Raw genomic sequence first — 16,383 nt, 5'->3', positions numbered from 1 at the left:
CTAAGAAGTAAATCTAATCCTAATGGTAATCACAGAGGGTAGGTTCTCATGGCCACAGCAGTAACTCTTGCTCCGTTTCCGATGCATAGGATCATCTTCCCATCTCTCAGCCTCCTGCTCTCCTCAAGACTCTGTATAGAAGTGCACAAATGAGCACTAGAACCAGAGTCAAGCACCCAACTGGATGCAGAAGAAACCATAAGATTAGACTCTAAAATGAGCATACCTCCAGAAGGACCATCCTTCTTGTTCTTCAGGGTGGCCAGGTACTGAGGATAGTTTCACTTCCAATGGCCGTCTGATTGGCAGTGAAAATATTTTTCTTTATCAGCAGCCTTCTTCTTCGGTTCTGTCTTCTTCTTCTTGCCATCCACCTTCTGCTTCTTTGCAGACTTCTTTTTCTTTCCAAAAGATTTTCTCTTGAAAGAAGTCCGCTCCACAGTAAGAACTGAGCCTTTTGAATCCTTCATAGAAAGCTCAGCCATAACCAACATATTCATTAACTCGACCAAGGTACACTACATCTTATGCATATGAAAGTTCATGATGAACTGACCATATGCATCGAACAAGGACTGAAGGATCACATCAATCTGAAAATCCTTATCTAAGATGATACCGAGCTTCTCAAGCTCCTCAAGATCCTTGATCATTATCAAACAATGATCTTGGACTGACTGTCCATCATGCATCTTGGCCTTAAAAAGTCTTTGACAGACTTGATACTTGGCCGTGTGACTCTATTCATCAAACAACTCTTGCAGGTGAGCCAATATTTGGTGGGTAGTCAAAATTTTCTCATATTGGTGCTGCAAGTCATCAGACATTGCACCCAACATGTAGTACCTTACTTTGTTATCATTATCTATCCACTTTTCTACAGACGTTCTCTGTTCAGCAGTCGGACATGCTGGCATGACAGGTGGGTCCTGGTCCAAGACATGAGTCAATTTTTTGAAACTCAGAATAATTCTGTAGTTTCTTAACCAATCTTTGAAATTGGGTCCAGTCAATCTATGGGTGTCTAATATTTTGGTCAAGGGGTTTGAGGCGGACATGTTTCCTGTAGAGAGTCAAAAATTTCTAGTTAGATTTTATAATCAGACTTAACCAATTTATTTAGGAGTTTCATTTTTAAACAAATTAGGCTCTCACTATTTTCTTAGATCCTTACACTCCCTTGGTAGAGATGTAAAAATCTCCGTGATCAGTGATTTTTAGTGGGTGGTGCGGTCTCACCGACTGGCTCACCACCTCACCTAACAGTTATTGGTGATGGGTCAATCGATGAGTGGACAACTCTTGTCCAATGATTCTCTAATCATGGTGCACCCAAAACTTGATCTCTAATTTATGAAGCTCACCATGTCCGAGATATTGCTCCAATCCTTAGTTAAGTCAGACCCACCATTTGCACGAACTAGATTCCTAATTGGGTCCCTCATCGTATCCGAAATATTGAGCCCAACCCATCCTCTAATTCATAGCATCCAATGCCTAATGGACATAGTTGCATCTTCTCGGTGCAACTGAGCCACTATAACCAGTCGAGAATAATCAACCCTAGAAAGGGCCTGCACATCCACAATGGTGGAAGACCTAGACTTAATATTTTCTTAGGGAGATTTGATTTAGGTCTCATTAAACTTGACTTGACATAGTCATAACAATTATGACTAACCTAGTGGCATGGGTTAGCTCGAATTGTTAGCCACCTCTAATCAGAACTGAGTCGACACATATGATCAGGTAAGTAAGATCGATGGGAGGGATATGCCATTAACTCGACAAGAATGCATTCGAGTCGAGTAGCTCTCAATTAAAATTAGTCGGTCACATCTGCCCAACTTACCTTAGACACCAAATTATCGAACCAGAACTAATTGGGTTAGCCTATAGTCCAGGCTCTAACCACTGAGCCAAATTAGGTCTTAACTTGATCGAGTCATATCTAAATGTGATTCGACCTTGACCCAAACTTAATCCTATTAGGCTGGTCAATTATTAGCTTTCATGATCTTACCTAACTAACTCTTGATTCAGTTTGATCAACCGCTAGACCTAATTGAGCTACCCAAGCCCGAACTCAATTTTATGAAAATATCTTAAATCTGAAATTCTCAATTTTAGACCTAACTTAATTTCATAAGCTTAATTCATTAATTAAGTTTGAGTTCATAAACAAAGCATGTAAAATAAATCTTAAGATTTCAATATCTAGTATTTTACAGAAAAGTAAGTTTTGATTTTTAATTAAAGATGAATGCGCGGCACTCCTATACGTCATATGAACACCCCATTGAATGGAAAGAGAGGGTCTTAAAATCTTACTTTGTTCTTATGATCGGACGGCCATGAGGAACACCTTAATCAAAAATATAAATTTAACTACAAAACTAGTTAGATCTAAATTAACATATCACATATACAATTTAAGATCTAACTAATACATGCTTTGCATACATCTCATGTATCAAAAATCAATCTAATTAACATGCTTTCAGATCTGATACATCACATGTAATATCTAAAAAATAAGATTTAAATTGAACTATTCAAAATTAAATCTATTCTAGACAAGTTACTAGAATAATTCTACAACTAGTCTAGCCATGCAATAGATCAATTTTATGAAAAAACTAAAATTTTATTTTTTATTTTTTGATCTGATTATAATACTTATAATATCAAAAAAATAGAGAATAAATTAAATTTAATTCATATTTTAATCTCATTAAAACATAAGACTTAAGACTATTCATGGATTCAACTAATCCTAGTCTAGTCATGCATCTTATGCATGTTAGATCTTCTTAGATTTAATTTTTAAATATTTTGATTTTAGATCCTATCATATATTATGTGACATCTAAAATCTTTAATATCAGATAAATAAAAATTAAAATCAGATCAAAATTAGATCTAAAATAGAGCCAACAACCTGGCTCTGATACCACTTGAAGGAGAAAAATTGCTTTTCCTCGTAGGATCTTCCAGATTTCACCAAATCTGGGGTGGAATAAATTTAAAAATTTTTTATCCTACATGTATTTCAAATCTAAGTCTCTAGATATAATTTTCATATTTGATATTATAAATTTAAAATTAAATCTAAAACTATGATGAAAGAAAAAATACCTCAAGGGTAATCTGATTATCCTGTAGATGATCTCTGCACAGCCCGAGGTTTTGATGTAGCCACGCAAGCATCTGGCCTCTACCAGTATCCACTTGGGCAAGACCTAGAATATCTTTTCCTCATGAATCTATGATCCAAAAATTAGATCTAAATCTGATTAGGAAGATCTTCAAAAGTCTTCCTGAAGTTGGAGCAGCAGCTTGTCGAAGAAGTCCTGCAACCTTCTGTTCCAGGCGTCACCACGCCTTAGATCTTTACCAGATGGACACCCAACTCTTTGGACGTGAAGAGGTGAGGAAGGAGAGCAGGGAGGATGTGGAGAAGAGGGGAGGGGGTGGCAGCTATTGGGTTTTGTGCATAAAACAACTTCTACCTCGAAACCCTAGGTACAGCTGGGTTTATATAGACCCTGTATGCTACGCAGTGCCACATCATTCAACCAATCAAAAAATTTCAATAAATTTTAAAAAAAATTTGATTAGTGGAGTGATATCATCTGATCATATCAGATAAAAACCCTACCTTATCTCCAAAAGATGGCACCAATATTGGATAAGTACAAATAAGGTGGCACCAAAGAGTCCATGTTTATCAGGACTCTTTGGTTCTTATCCATTTGGGGCGTCCACTTTAATCCAATTTGGGCTCATGCCATAATCTGATTATGACACCCAATTTAATTGAGTTTTGACATATGGACACTCTACAAAAATTATCCAATGAGTTCTCTTTAGTTTAAGACCCATATGTCAACATTTGACAGATATCCTAAAATGAAATTGGCAGGTGATAGGAATTAGTAGGTGCTTGTCTTAAATTCATCTCATGAATTAAGACAAGCCTTTTATGAGCTGGACAAGCTTCATTTAGATTAAGAAAAATCTTTCAAAGATTCTCTGGGTGAGTCAAATCATATTTGATTCAGTAGAGACAGAAAAGATTACACGAGGAGAAAGTTAGGCTCAATCGAGTGCTAGCACGATTTCCTTGAACCTAATTGGATCTAATCCAAATCAATTGGGTTAGCCCAATTGATGACATCCAGATCTTAACCCTTATTTGTGTGACCCAGTTAGATTCAATTCTGTATGGTAATGAGATATGTCATGATCTCATCATCGACATCATCGAAACTCCTTTCGATGGATCAGAACTCTTCTGATTCAGACAATTAGAATGATCGATCATCAATATCATTCTAATTGCTTTCAAAATCCATCAGTGATACCTAGCAGTATGTGATGGCAATCTATCAGAACTGAAGATGAACCTCTCGGTACAACTACCTGTGTGATTGAGTTCCTCTATCATGAGTTTCGACTGAATTAGGGTTAAGGTGAACTCGTCAAACCCAACATCAGTCATATGAGTTAATCGATCGATCCGAGTCTGATGTAAAATCTTAATGAAAAACTCTTTTCTATTATTTCACTCTGCCATGGCCATGGGCTTAAAGACTCGATCTTTCAATTATCATAGGACTACTCCTCTCATCTACCAAGGTTGATAGATCCCATCTTGGTGCGACCTAGTTCCTACAATGAATATGCTACAGCCAACATACACCTCAGGGTTTCGAATGGCTTGGAGACTAAGTTATGGTGTAGTTAAACTATAACACACTCAAGGTGAACTATCGATACACCTCAGGTCAAAGAAATAGACACACAACTACAGTATCGAGCTAGTCATTGACGAGAAGGTAGACTTTCTTATGACTGCTCGAAGTGGTCACACTCAGTACTCTCATTCTCAATGAATATCTGTACTCTCATTTCAGTATCTTCACACTGTAGACTTAAGACACATCTACCCTAAGGAAGTGATCATACACCAACCTTCTAGATCGATCACCATCCTCGTGATGATCCTATGGTCAGGAGTTGTTTATGAGTTAGTTATGTAAATTCATACCTTAAATTTTTAACTCTTGAAAATATGAATTTACATTCCTACTAACTCAAAGGATGTATCACAGACACAATGTACGCAATGTGATAGAAGAATAACCCTTTTATTCATTTATAGTCAAAATTATAAATTTGCCCTTAGATCTGTACTGAAATGTATCAGTCGATCTGGCATCTAGGGCACACATCTAATAAAAGAACCGACACCAACAGCTGAACCTGAGTCAGATTTGATTAGATCAGATCTGGAGCCCAATGTACCTACACCATTAAGGCGATTCAGTAAAGTACCAGGTCAGTCGGACAGATACTATAATTTTTTGGTCCGAAATGGTGATCCCATCAAACTCGATGAAAATGATGAGGATTCGATCACCTATATGGATGCAATGCAGAGATCTGATTTTGAAAAATAGCTTGAAGCTATGAAATTCAAAATAGAGTCCATGAAGGTCAACGATGTATGGATATTGGTTGACCCACCTGAAGGGGTTAAACCCATTGGGTGTAAATGGATCTTCAAAAGGAAGAGGGGCGCAGATGGAAAGGTGGAGATCTATAAAGCCCATCTGGTTGTCAAAGGGTATCATCAACGTTATGGTATTGACTATGATGAGATATTTTCTCCTGTGGCAATGCTCAAATCCATTCGGATAATGCTTGCAATAGCTATCCATCTGGATTATGAGATCTGACAGATGGATGTAAAGATAACTTTCCTGAATGGAGAGCTGACCGAAGAGGTGTATATGATACAACCTGAGGGGTTTATATCCATAGATGAGTCCAAGATGTGCAAGCTTCAGAGATCTATTTATGGATTGAAGCAAGCTTCTCGAAGTTGGAACATACGTTTTGATAAGGTGATCAAAATGTATGGCTTCATTAAGAACGAAAAAGAGCCCTGCATCTATAAATGGGCAAATGGTCTAGTTGTGGTATTCCTTATCTTGTACGTGGATGACATTCTCTTAATCGAGAATGACATCCCCGCACTACAGGGAATAAAAGTTTGGTTGTCATCGCAGTTCTCCATGAAGGATTTGGTTGAAGCATCCTACATCCTAGGGATGAAGGTCTATAGGGATAGATCTAAAAGGATGCTTGGGTTATCCCAGTCCACGTATATAGATATTGTGCTAAAGAGATTTAGTATGGAGAATTCTAAGAAGGGCTATCTATCGATAGGCTATAAACTTTTTCTCTCTAAGAAGGATTGTCCGACAACTCCTGAAGAGAGAGAGCGTATGAGTAGAGTCCCATATGCTTCGGTCGTGGGATCTATCATGTATGCCATGATATGTATAAGGCCAAATATGGCATACTCATTAGGAGTAGTGAGTAGATACCAATCTAATCCTGAAGAAAATCATTGAAAAGTGGTTAAAGCCATCCTTAAGTATTTGAGAAATACTAAGGACCAATGGTTGGTTTATGGCGAGTCAGATCTGAAACTTGTGGGGTTCACAGACTCCAGCTTTCAATCTGACCATGATGACAGCAGAAGTGTGTCAGGTTATATCTTTACTCTGAATGATGGAGCTATCTACTGGAAGAGTTTCAAGCAGCATACTGTGGTAGACTCTGTTTGCGAGGTGGAGTACATCGTAGCATCGAATGTCATGAAGGAAGCTGTGTGGCTGAGAAAATTCATCATCGAGCTCGGAGTAGCACCCTCCCTCGATGGTCCGATCCTACTCTACTGCAACAGCACTGGTGCCATAAATCAGGCGAAGAAACCCAAAGCATACCAGCGGATGAAGCATATTTTGCGCCACTTCCACCTGGTCTGGGAGATCGGTGGATCGAGTGTAGGAACCAGATCTAGGGTTTCAGGGTTAGATCTTGAAAAAGAGGGTTAGATCTTGAAACTTTTTCAAGATCATACAGCGGAAGACTAAAATAAATCAAAATTTATTTTCTAAGATCAGAAAATCCCTAGATCTAAGATCCTATTACATGATTATTACATGGCATTAAATCAGAAATTAAAATATATAAATATAGCATGAACTACATGTTGATCATATCAACATGTTTCTATACTACATCTAATGTATGTATTAAACAATAGATCAGATCTATTACCTTGCAAGTTAGATGCTCTAACCTCGCTGATCCGGGCTTAAGGATGATGTTGCAAGCCGCACACACGTCCGGCCTCTAGGAGTCATCCACACGAGCCCACGAATCTCGATCAGAAGTCCTGCTTCAGGAAATCAGCACAGTATGCTAGTACTGCGCTGATCCTTCTTTGATGGTTGATCAGGTGCCTCCTTCTTCTTGATTTGGACTCTTTCAAAGATGGAAAGTAGAAGGAGGAGTTTCAGATCTGAGACGCTCTCAGGAAACTCAAGATGGAATGAGGAAAGATATGAAAATAAAAACCCTAGAAGAAGACCCTCTTCTTCTTCACGTTTTTCTCTCTAAATGTCCTAACTTGCATCTTTTATATCTCCACGACCAAAAGGTATTTCTCTCTAATTTTTGGATGGAAGAAAGGTCTCTCAAATATCTATCTCCTCCTTAAATTTTACAAAGAAACTCGTCTTATATAGATAGATATGATAGAGTCTTTGTCTAGGTCAAACACCTAGTCAAGGCTTATCCAAACATGGCAAGTTAAGGGACGCCCAACTCTTGAGCACCTCCTCCATATTTTCATGTATGGATCACCAGAAAAGGGTGTACAATGTAAACCCTAAAAGCCATAAAAATTTCAAAAAAAAATTGGATAAATTCGGTGCAAAATTGAAAGAGTTTTGGATTTCTAAAACTCTATCTCATAGAATTCAAAATCCAAACTTATTCCTTTTAGATTTGATCCAAACCACCTTCCATGTAAGAAAGAAGAGAAGAGACCTTTTGTGAACGTGAGAGAGATTTGGGAGAGGGCTTTTGTCGCACAAAATAAGTGGAGATTGGCATTGAATAAGAGAGAGGGCGTGGAGAAGGCTTATGTGGCGCAAGGTGGAATCCTAGTCCTACTAGGATTCTGTCTCATGACTTGTTTTAATTTGGTTTTCCAAACCAAATCAAATCAAAATTAGATCAACCTAATTAAAATAGGTCTTAACCTAATTAAGAACCTAATTTAATCAGATTAAATTAGATTTAAATCTGATTTAATTTTCTAATCAAATTAAAAATTAGATTGACCCAAGTCCTAGTTGAACTAGGACTAGTCTTTCCTTGCACTTGGCTTATCCAATAAACCAATTGGACTTGATCCAATCAAGCCCAAATCAAATCTAATTAAATTATATTTAATTATACTTAATCTCAGCCTATTGGCTTAATCAAATTAAACCAATTAGCAATCAAATTGCTAATCGATCCTCCTGCAACACTTGTACTGGGTTAAATGTCAATCGTATTGATCATTTAACCCTAGAACGATTCTTAATCGTTGATCAACCATCCGATCGGATCATGAACTCTAATGTGTGTGACCTCATAGGTCCGAACCTAAGCCGGTAGCATAGGAATAAATTCTTATACCAATCGAAGTGACCATCTAGCAATGGTACCCGACGATCGGATAGGTCGAATGTGTAGAACAACATCCTTAGAATCCATGCGGATATAGTTTTCATATAATTCATCCCCTTGACCAAAATGATCATAGGACATCCCAGAGTTCAACTGTCAACTCTGATCAGGTTGTCCACATTGTATTTTAAAATATCAAATCCATCTAATGGATTACCCTGGCCAAGGTTTTGCTAAATTGAAATACAGCGACTCATTCTTCTCCAACTCTTGGAGTGGTCAATCCCATCTCGATCACACTCTGACTTCGCAAGTACTTGACTGTGCCCAGAAGCCTTCCGTCCCTGAATTAGAAATTCAGTTAGTCCAGTACCAAAGCACAGTGAGTTGCTTGCAAGTCACTGAGACGATCTCAGGTCTAAGGGACACTTATACCTATATCCCATCAGAGATATTCTCGACAGTAGAATACTCTGGAGTTGGTCACGTTCAATGATGATGTACCCTTACATCTCACCTGTATGCCATACCAGTGTCTCCACACTCCTTGGTTAAGAGGACAACCAACCCATATGGCCTACAGCGACCTATGCTCGATAGAAGCTGTCGTCCTTATTAACAGCCTATCATTTGGTCGTGAACAGTTTTAAGGACTAATCGATAAATCCTCTCTTTATCGAACTTAAATAGTCCTAAGGACTTCATCATAACAACGGAGTTCATTAGAAGATGAAAGCTTATGATGAAAATGCTAAATATATTTTATTTATTAACAAATCAATTACAATACTTGGTTGCTCAACCGTCAACAGCTTGACGATTGGCTTTTTGGGACACATTTCCCAACAACTCCCACTTGTCCTAAAGCCACTCGGCACAGTATCTAATACCCATCTTCGACTTGTGGTTGTCGAACTCCTTTATTGCCAGGGCTTTAGTGAAGGGGTCGGCTAGGTTCTCTTTTCCATCGATCTTCTGAAGGTCGACGTCACCTCGATCCACGATCTCTCGGATCAGGTGGAAGTGGCGCAAGATGTGCTTCGTCCGCTAATGTACTTTGGGTTCCTTCACCTGAGCTATGGCACCAGTGCTGTCGCAGTAGAGCAGGACTGGACCATCGAGGGAGGGTGCTACTCTGAGCTCGTTGATGAGTTTCCTCAGCCACACAGCTTCCTTCGCGGCATCTGATGCTGTGATATACTCCGCTTCACAAACAGAGTCTGCCACAGTATGCTGCTTGGAACTCTTCCAGCAGATGGCTCCACCATTCAGAGTAAAGATATAACCCGACACGCTCCTGCTGTCATCATGGTCAGATTGGAAGCTGGAGTCTGTGAACCCCACAAGTTTCAGATCTGACTCGCCATAAACCAACCATTGATCCTTAGTATTTCTCAAATACTTAAGGATGGCTTTAACCACTTTCCAGTGATTTTCTCTAGGATCAGATTGGTATCTACTCACTACTCCTAGTGAGTATGCCACATCTGGTCTTGTACATATTATGGGTACATGATAGATCCCACGGCTGAAGCATATGGGACTCTACTCATACGCTCTCTCTCTTCAGGAGTTGTCAGACAATCCTTCCTAGAGAGAGAAATTTTATGGTCTATCGGTAGATAGCCCTTCTTGGAATTCTCCATGCTGAACCTCTTCAGCACAGTGTCTATGTACATGGACTGGGATAACCCAAGCATCCTTTTAGATCTATCCCTATAGATCTTCATCCCTAAAATGTAAGATGCTTCACCCAAGTCCTTCATGGAGAACTGTGATGACAATCAAACTTTTATTCTCTGTAGTGCAGGGATGTCATTCCCGATTAAGAGAATGTCATCCACGTACAAGACAAGGAATATCACAACTGGACCATTTGCCCATTTATAGATGCAGGGCTCTTCTCCATTCTTAATGAAGCCATACATTTTGATCACCTTATCAAAATGCATGTTCCAACTCCGAGAAGCTTGCTTCAATCCATAAATGGATCTCTGAAGCTTGCACACCTTGGACTCATCTGTGGATTAAACCCCTCAGGTTGTATCATATACACCTCTTCGGTCAGCTCTCCATTCAGAAAAGCTGTCTTTACATCCATCTGCCAGATCTCATAATCTAGATGGGCAGCTATTGCAAGCATTATCCGAATAGATTTGAGCATTGCCACAGGAGAAAATGTCTCGTCATAGTCAATACCATAACGTTGACGATACCCCTTGGCAACCAGACGGGCTTTATAGGTCTCCACCTTTCCGTCTGCGCCCCTCTTCCTTTTGAAGACCCATTTACACCCAATGGGTTTAACCCCTTCAGGTGGGTCAACCAATGTCCATACATCGTTGACCTTCATGGACTCCATTTCGGATTTCATGGCTTCAAGCCATTTCTCGAAATCAGGTCTCTGCATTGCATCCATATAGGTGATCGAATCTTCATTATTCTCATCAAGTTCGATGGGGTCACCGTCCCGGACCAAGAAACCGTAGTATCTGTCCGGTTGACGTGGACTCTACCAGATCGTCTTAATGGTGCAGGTACATTGGGCTCCGAATATGATCTAATCATATCAGACTCAGGTTCAGCTATTGGTGTCGGTCCTTCTACCTGTTGAACTTCATCAAGTTCAATCTTAGAGGCAACGGTTCCTTCACCAAGGAACTCCTTTTCTAAAAAGATTGCCTTAAGGCTGACGAACACCTTTTGTTCATCAGCATGATAGAAAAAATATCCTTTTGTCTCTTTGGGATACCCTATGAATGAGCATTTGTCAGATCTAGGTCCAAGTTTATCTGTGACTAATCATTTGACATAGGCCGGGCACCCCCAGACCCTAAGGTGTGAAAGTGCTGGCTTACGTCCCATCCATATCTCATATGGAGTCTTAATTACAGACTTACTTGGAACCCTATTTAATAGATAATAGGCCTATTCGAGTGCATATCTCCAGAAGGATATCGGCAAGCTAGCAAAACCCATCATGGATCGGACCATGTCTAACAGAGTCCGATTCCTCCTTTCAGACACACCATTATGCTGTGGTGTTCCTGGAGGAGTCCATTGGGAGAGAATCCCATTCTCTCCTAGATATGTGAGAAATTCACTAGAAAGGTATTCTCCTCCTCGATCAGATCGAAGAGTTTTAATACTCTTCCCAGTTTATTTTTCTACTTCACTTCGGAATCGTTTGAACATTTCAAATGAATCCAACTTATGTTTCATCAGATAGACATATCCATATCGGAATAGGTCATCCGTGAAAGTTATGAAGTAGAAATATCCACCTCTAGCACTGGTGCTCATGGGCCCACATACATCAGTATGTACTAGGCTCAAGAGCTCAGTAGCTCTCTCACCTTTTCCAGTAAAAGGTGACTTGGTCATTTTACCAAGAAGACAGGACTCACAGGTTGGAAGTGATTCACAATCACTAACTTTGAGGATTCCCTCTTGAGTCAACCTGTTTATTCTATTCTTGTTTATATGACCTAGCCTACAGTGCCATAAGTAGATATCTGACACACTATCTAATCTAGGGTGCTTGCCAGTAGAATAGACTCTTATCAGGCTTGATCTTTTTGGTCTGGCTCTGTACTGATGTCCTAGCCTGAACTTGCACCTTCTTTACTTTCTTCTTCTTGTTCTTCTTTCCTTTTTTAAAAGGTCAAGAACCAGAAGACGAACCTCCCACTAAATTCACCGACTCCTTGTGAAGTTGGTGGTCCTTCTCAAAGTTCTGAAGCAACCCCAGTAACCCGTGGTAGTTCTTTTCAGGCTTTGTCATTCTATAATGAGTGAGGAATGGGAGATAAGACTTGGGCAGCGAGTTCAGTATTGCATCTTTCCCAAGCTGCTCATGCAAGAAAAAGTTGAGCTTGCTCAATCATTCCATCAGCTCGATCATGTACAATACATGATTAGTGACAGAGGCACCATCCTGCATTTTGGCGTTGAAGATGGCACAACTAGTCTTGTGCCTCTCCACGTCATCGGGTGTGCCAAAGGCATCCTCCAACACTTGAAGCTTGTCCTTTGGCTGAGCCATCTCGAATCTACGACTGAACTCGTCGCTCATGATAGCCAGCATGATACAGCGCACCGTGGTCCGATCACTGAGCCACTTCTGGTAAGTGTCTCTGATTGTTCCACGTGCATTGACAGCTGGCTCCTCAGGTGCAGGATCTATTATCACATATAGGATCCGTTCATGCTCCAGGACTATCTTCAACTTTCGGTACCAGCTACCGAAGTTGGGTCCCACCAACTTATCATTGTCCAACAATGATCGGAGCGATAGGGAAGTGGCCATATTTGCACAAAGGAGAACCATAACCTAATTAGTAATTGATTCATTAAGCCTAAAGATTTGGACTTTAATCAAAAGGTTTCTCCCACTATTTTATTCGAATTGGTAGCCTCTACCTTCAATTCGAAGAATTACCCTAATTCCTTAGCGGGTACTAGAATCCACTTAGACTGCACACAAGCCCAACTTTGGTTGGCCAACCCATGTACATCTAAGAGTAGGTTCATAACCAATTGTTTCTCTAAACAATTTCTAGTAATTTTAATTTTGCCCCAGAAATCTAATCAGTAGGCTTTGGCCTCCACTGTAAGGATCCAGTTAGGTCCAACCATTAACATGATCATACTTGGTGTATCTAACCAACGAATGATTAAGCCCAACTTTGGTTGGCTCACCTAACCACCATTAGAGAGATACTTTCAAGTCATCATATGATGAGTGATAATTCCATTAGTCAACAAGCACCAGGCCTTTGGGTCTGCAATGATTATTGAGTTCATGGACTCATTATCAAACACCTTAATGGGAGGCTATGACTCAGTTATCTCCATAACTTTATCATTTTAAGAATCTAATAATTTTAAAAGATTTAAATAATATAGAGGATAAGGTCAGATGAACCAGCTTATCATGATCCTCCCACTGGCTTCACCAAGTCAACTTAAGAGAGACCATTAAAAGGGCTGGTCTAGGAGCACCTAAATCAGTCACACTGATTTACCTAGCTGACATGGGTCAGCTCGAATAGTCAAGTGATCCGATCAAAACATAATTTCACCAAGAGGTCAGGTAAGTTCGATCAGTGGGAGGGTCTGCCAAAGCTTGCCTTAGACACCATCAGAAATGGCCAGGTAAGCGGGCTCCCAATTAAAATCCACCGGTCTGGTTTACCTTAGACACCAACTGGTTTAATTAGTTTCGATTAGATCAACCTAACAGTTCGTGCTAGACCGCTTAGCCAAAAATCAAGTCTATTTGGTTCTCGTTAAAGACATGGACTTGACCAACTACAACTATTGTAATTGATCTAGAGAATCCTTGACCTAATCTAAGACAACAATTGATTAGATTTAGTCAATTCTCTAATTAAGTCCATCTTTAATCTAACCATAGGTCTAACCCAATTAATGGACCTAATTCCCACTAACCCATTAACCCAATGTGTTATGATTTGTGTCTTAGGTTCTTCAATTCACAATCCTAGAACCTAATCAAACAACTTCTTAATTCTTAATTAAGTTTTGGGCTGAGGGTTGGGTTTGGCTTTTCAAAAAATAATTTTTATATTTGTAAAATAATTTTACAATATGATTCTACCAACCATATTGCATGTTTGATTCATAATCAAGATGCAAGTGAAATAAACATGAAACTACTTTAGATCTAATCTAAACAGGTTCATGTAATTGAAACAATTTCAACTTTAAATAATTTCTTTGCATAAAAATTATTAACAAAGAGATTTTATTTCAGATTTAAATATCTTTTAAATCTAATAAATCATAAATTTAATCTAGATCATATCTAACAAATTTATGATTAAAGATAGATCTACACAAACTAGGACAACCTTTGCACTGTAAGGGGTAAACCTTACAGCAGGACAACCTTGCAGTTTGTGATTGATCTAAAATTTTAATTTTAGATTTAATAATCAGATTATAAATTAGATCTAATCTAAAAAATAATCTAAGCATGTATAAATAATCATGTAATAAAAAACCTAGGCTCTGATACCAATTGTAGGAACCAGATCTAGGGTTTCAGGGTTAGATCTTGAAAAAGAGGGTTAGATCTTGAAACTTTTTCAAGATCATACAGCGGAAGACTAAAATAAATCAAAATTTATTTTCTAAGATCAAAAAATCTCTAGATCTAAGATCCTATTACATAATTATTACATGGCATTAAATCAGAAATTAAAATATATAAATATAGCATGAACTACATGTTGATCATATCAACATGTTTCTATACTACATCTAATGTATGTATTAAACAATAGATCAGATCTATTACCTTGCAAGTTAGACGCTCTAACCTCACTGATCCGGGCTTAAGGATGATGTTGCAAGCCACACATGCGTCCGGCCTCTAGGAGTCGTCCACACGAGCCCACGAATCTCGATCAGAAGTCCTGCTTCAGGAAATCAGCACAGTATGCTAGTACTGCGCTGATCCTTCTTTGATGGTTGATCAGGTGCCTCCTTCTTCTTGATTTGGACTCTTCCAAAGATGGAAAGTAGAAGGAGGAGTTTCAGATCTGAGACGCTCTCAGGAAACTCAAGATGGAAGGAGGAAAGATATGAAAATAAAAACCCTAGAAGAAGACCCTCTTCTTCTTCACATTTTTCTCTCTAAATGCCCTAACTTGCATCTTTTATATCTCCACGACCAAAAGGTATTTCTCTCTGATTTTTGGATGTCAGAAAGGTCTCTCAAATATCTATCTTCTCCTTAAATTTTACAAAGAAAAGCATCTTATATAGAGAGATATGATAGAGTCCTTGTCTAGGTCAAACACCTAGTCAAGGCTTATCCAAACATGGCAAGTTAAGGGACGCCCAACTCTTGAGCACCTCCTCTATATTTTCATGCATGGATCACCAGCAAAGGGTGTAAAATGTAAACCCTAAAATCCACGAAAATTCCAAAAAAAATTTGGATAAATTCGGTGCAAAATTGAAAGAGTTTTGGATTTCTAAAACTCTATCTCATAGAATTCAAAATCCAAACTTATTCCTTTTAGATTTGATCCAAACCACCTTCCATGTAAGAAAGAAGAGAAGAGACCTTTTGTGAATGTGAGAGAGATCTGGGACAGAGCTTTTGTCGCACAAAATAAGTGGAGATTGGCATTGAATAAGAGAGAGGGCGTGGAGAAGGCTTATGTGGCGCAAGGTGGAATCCTAGTCCTACTAGGATTCTGTCTCATGACTTGTTTTAATTTTATTTCCCAAACCAAATCAAATCAAAATTAGATCAACCTAATTAAAATAGGTCTTAACCTAATTAAGAACTTAATTTAATCAGATTAAATTAGATTTAAATCTGATTTAATTTTCTAATCAAATTAGAAATTAGATTGACCCAAGTCCTAGTTGAACTAGGACTAGTCTTTCCTTGCACTTGGCTTATCCAATAAACCAATTGAACTTGATCCAATCAAGCCTAAATCAAATCTAATTAAATCATATTTAATTAGACTTAATCTCAGCCCATTGGCTTAATCAAATTAAGCCAATTAGCAATCAAATTGCTAATCGATCCTCCTGCAACACTTGTACTGGGTTAAATGTCAATCGTATTGATCATTTAACCCTAGAACGATTCTTAATCGTTGATCAACCATCCGATCGGATCATGAACTCTAATGTGTGTGACCTCATAGGTCCGAACCTAAGTCAGTAGCATAGGAATAAATTTCTATACCAATCGAAGTGACCATCTAGCAATGGTACCCGACGATCGGATAGGTCGAATGTGTAGAACAACATCCTTAGAACCCATGCGGATATAGTTTTCATATAATTCAT

This window comes from Elaeis guineensis, chromosome 5 (assembly GCF_000442705.2).
Source record: "Elaeis guineensis isolate ETL-2024a chromosome 5, EG11, whole genome shotgun sequence".
In the NCBI taxonomy this organism is placed as follows: domain Eukaryota; kingdom Viridiplantae; phylum Streptophyta; class Magnoliopsida; order Arecales; family Arecaceae; genus Elaeis; species Elaeis guineensis.
The sequence above is the reverse complement of the archived record's forward strand: the minus strand, read 5'-3'. Positions refer to the sequence as shown.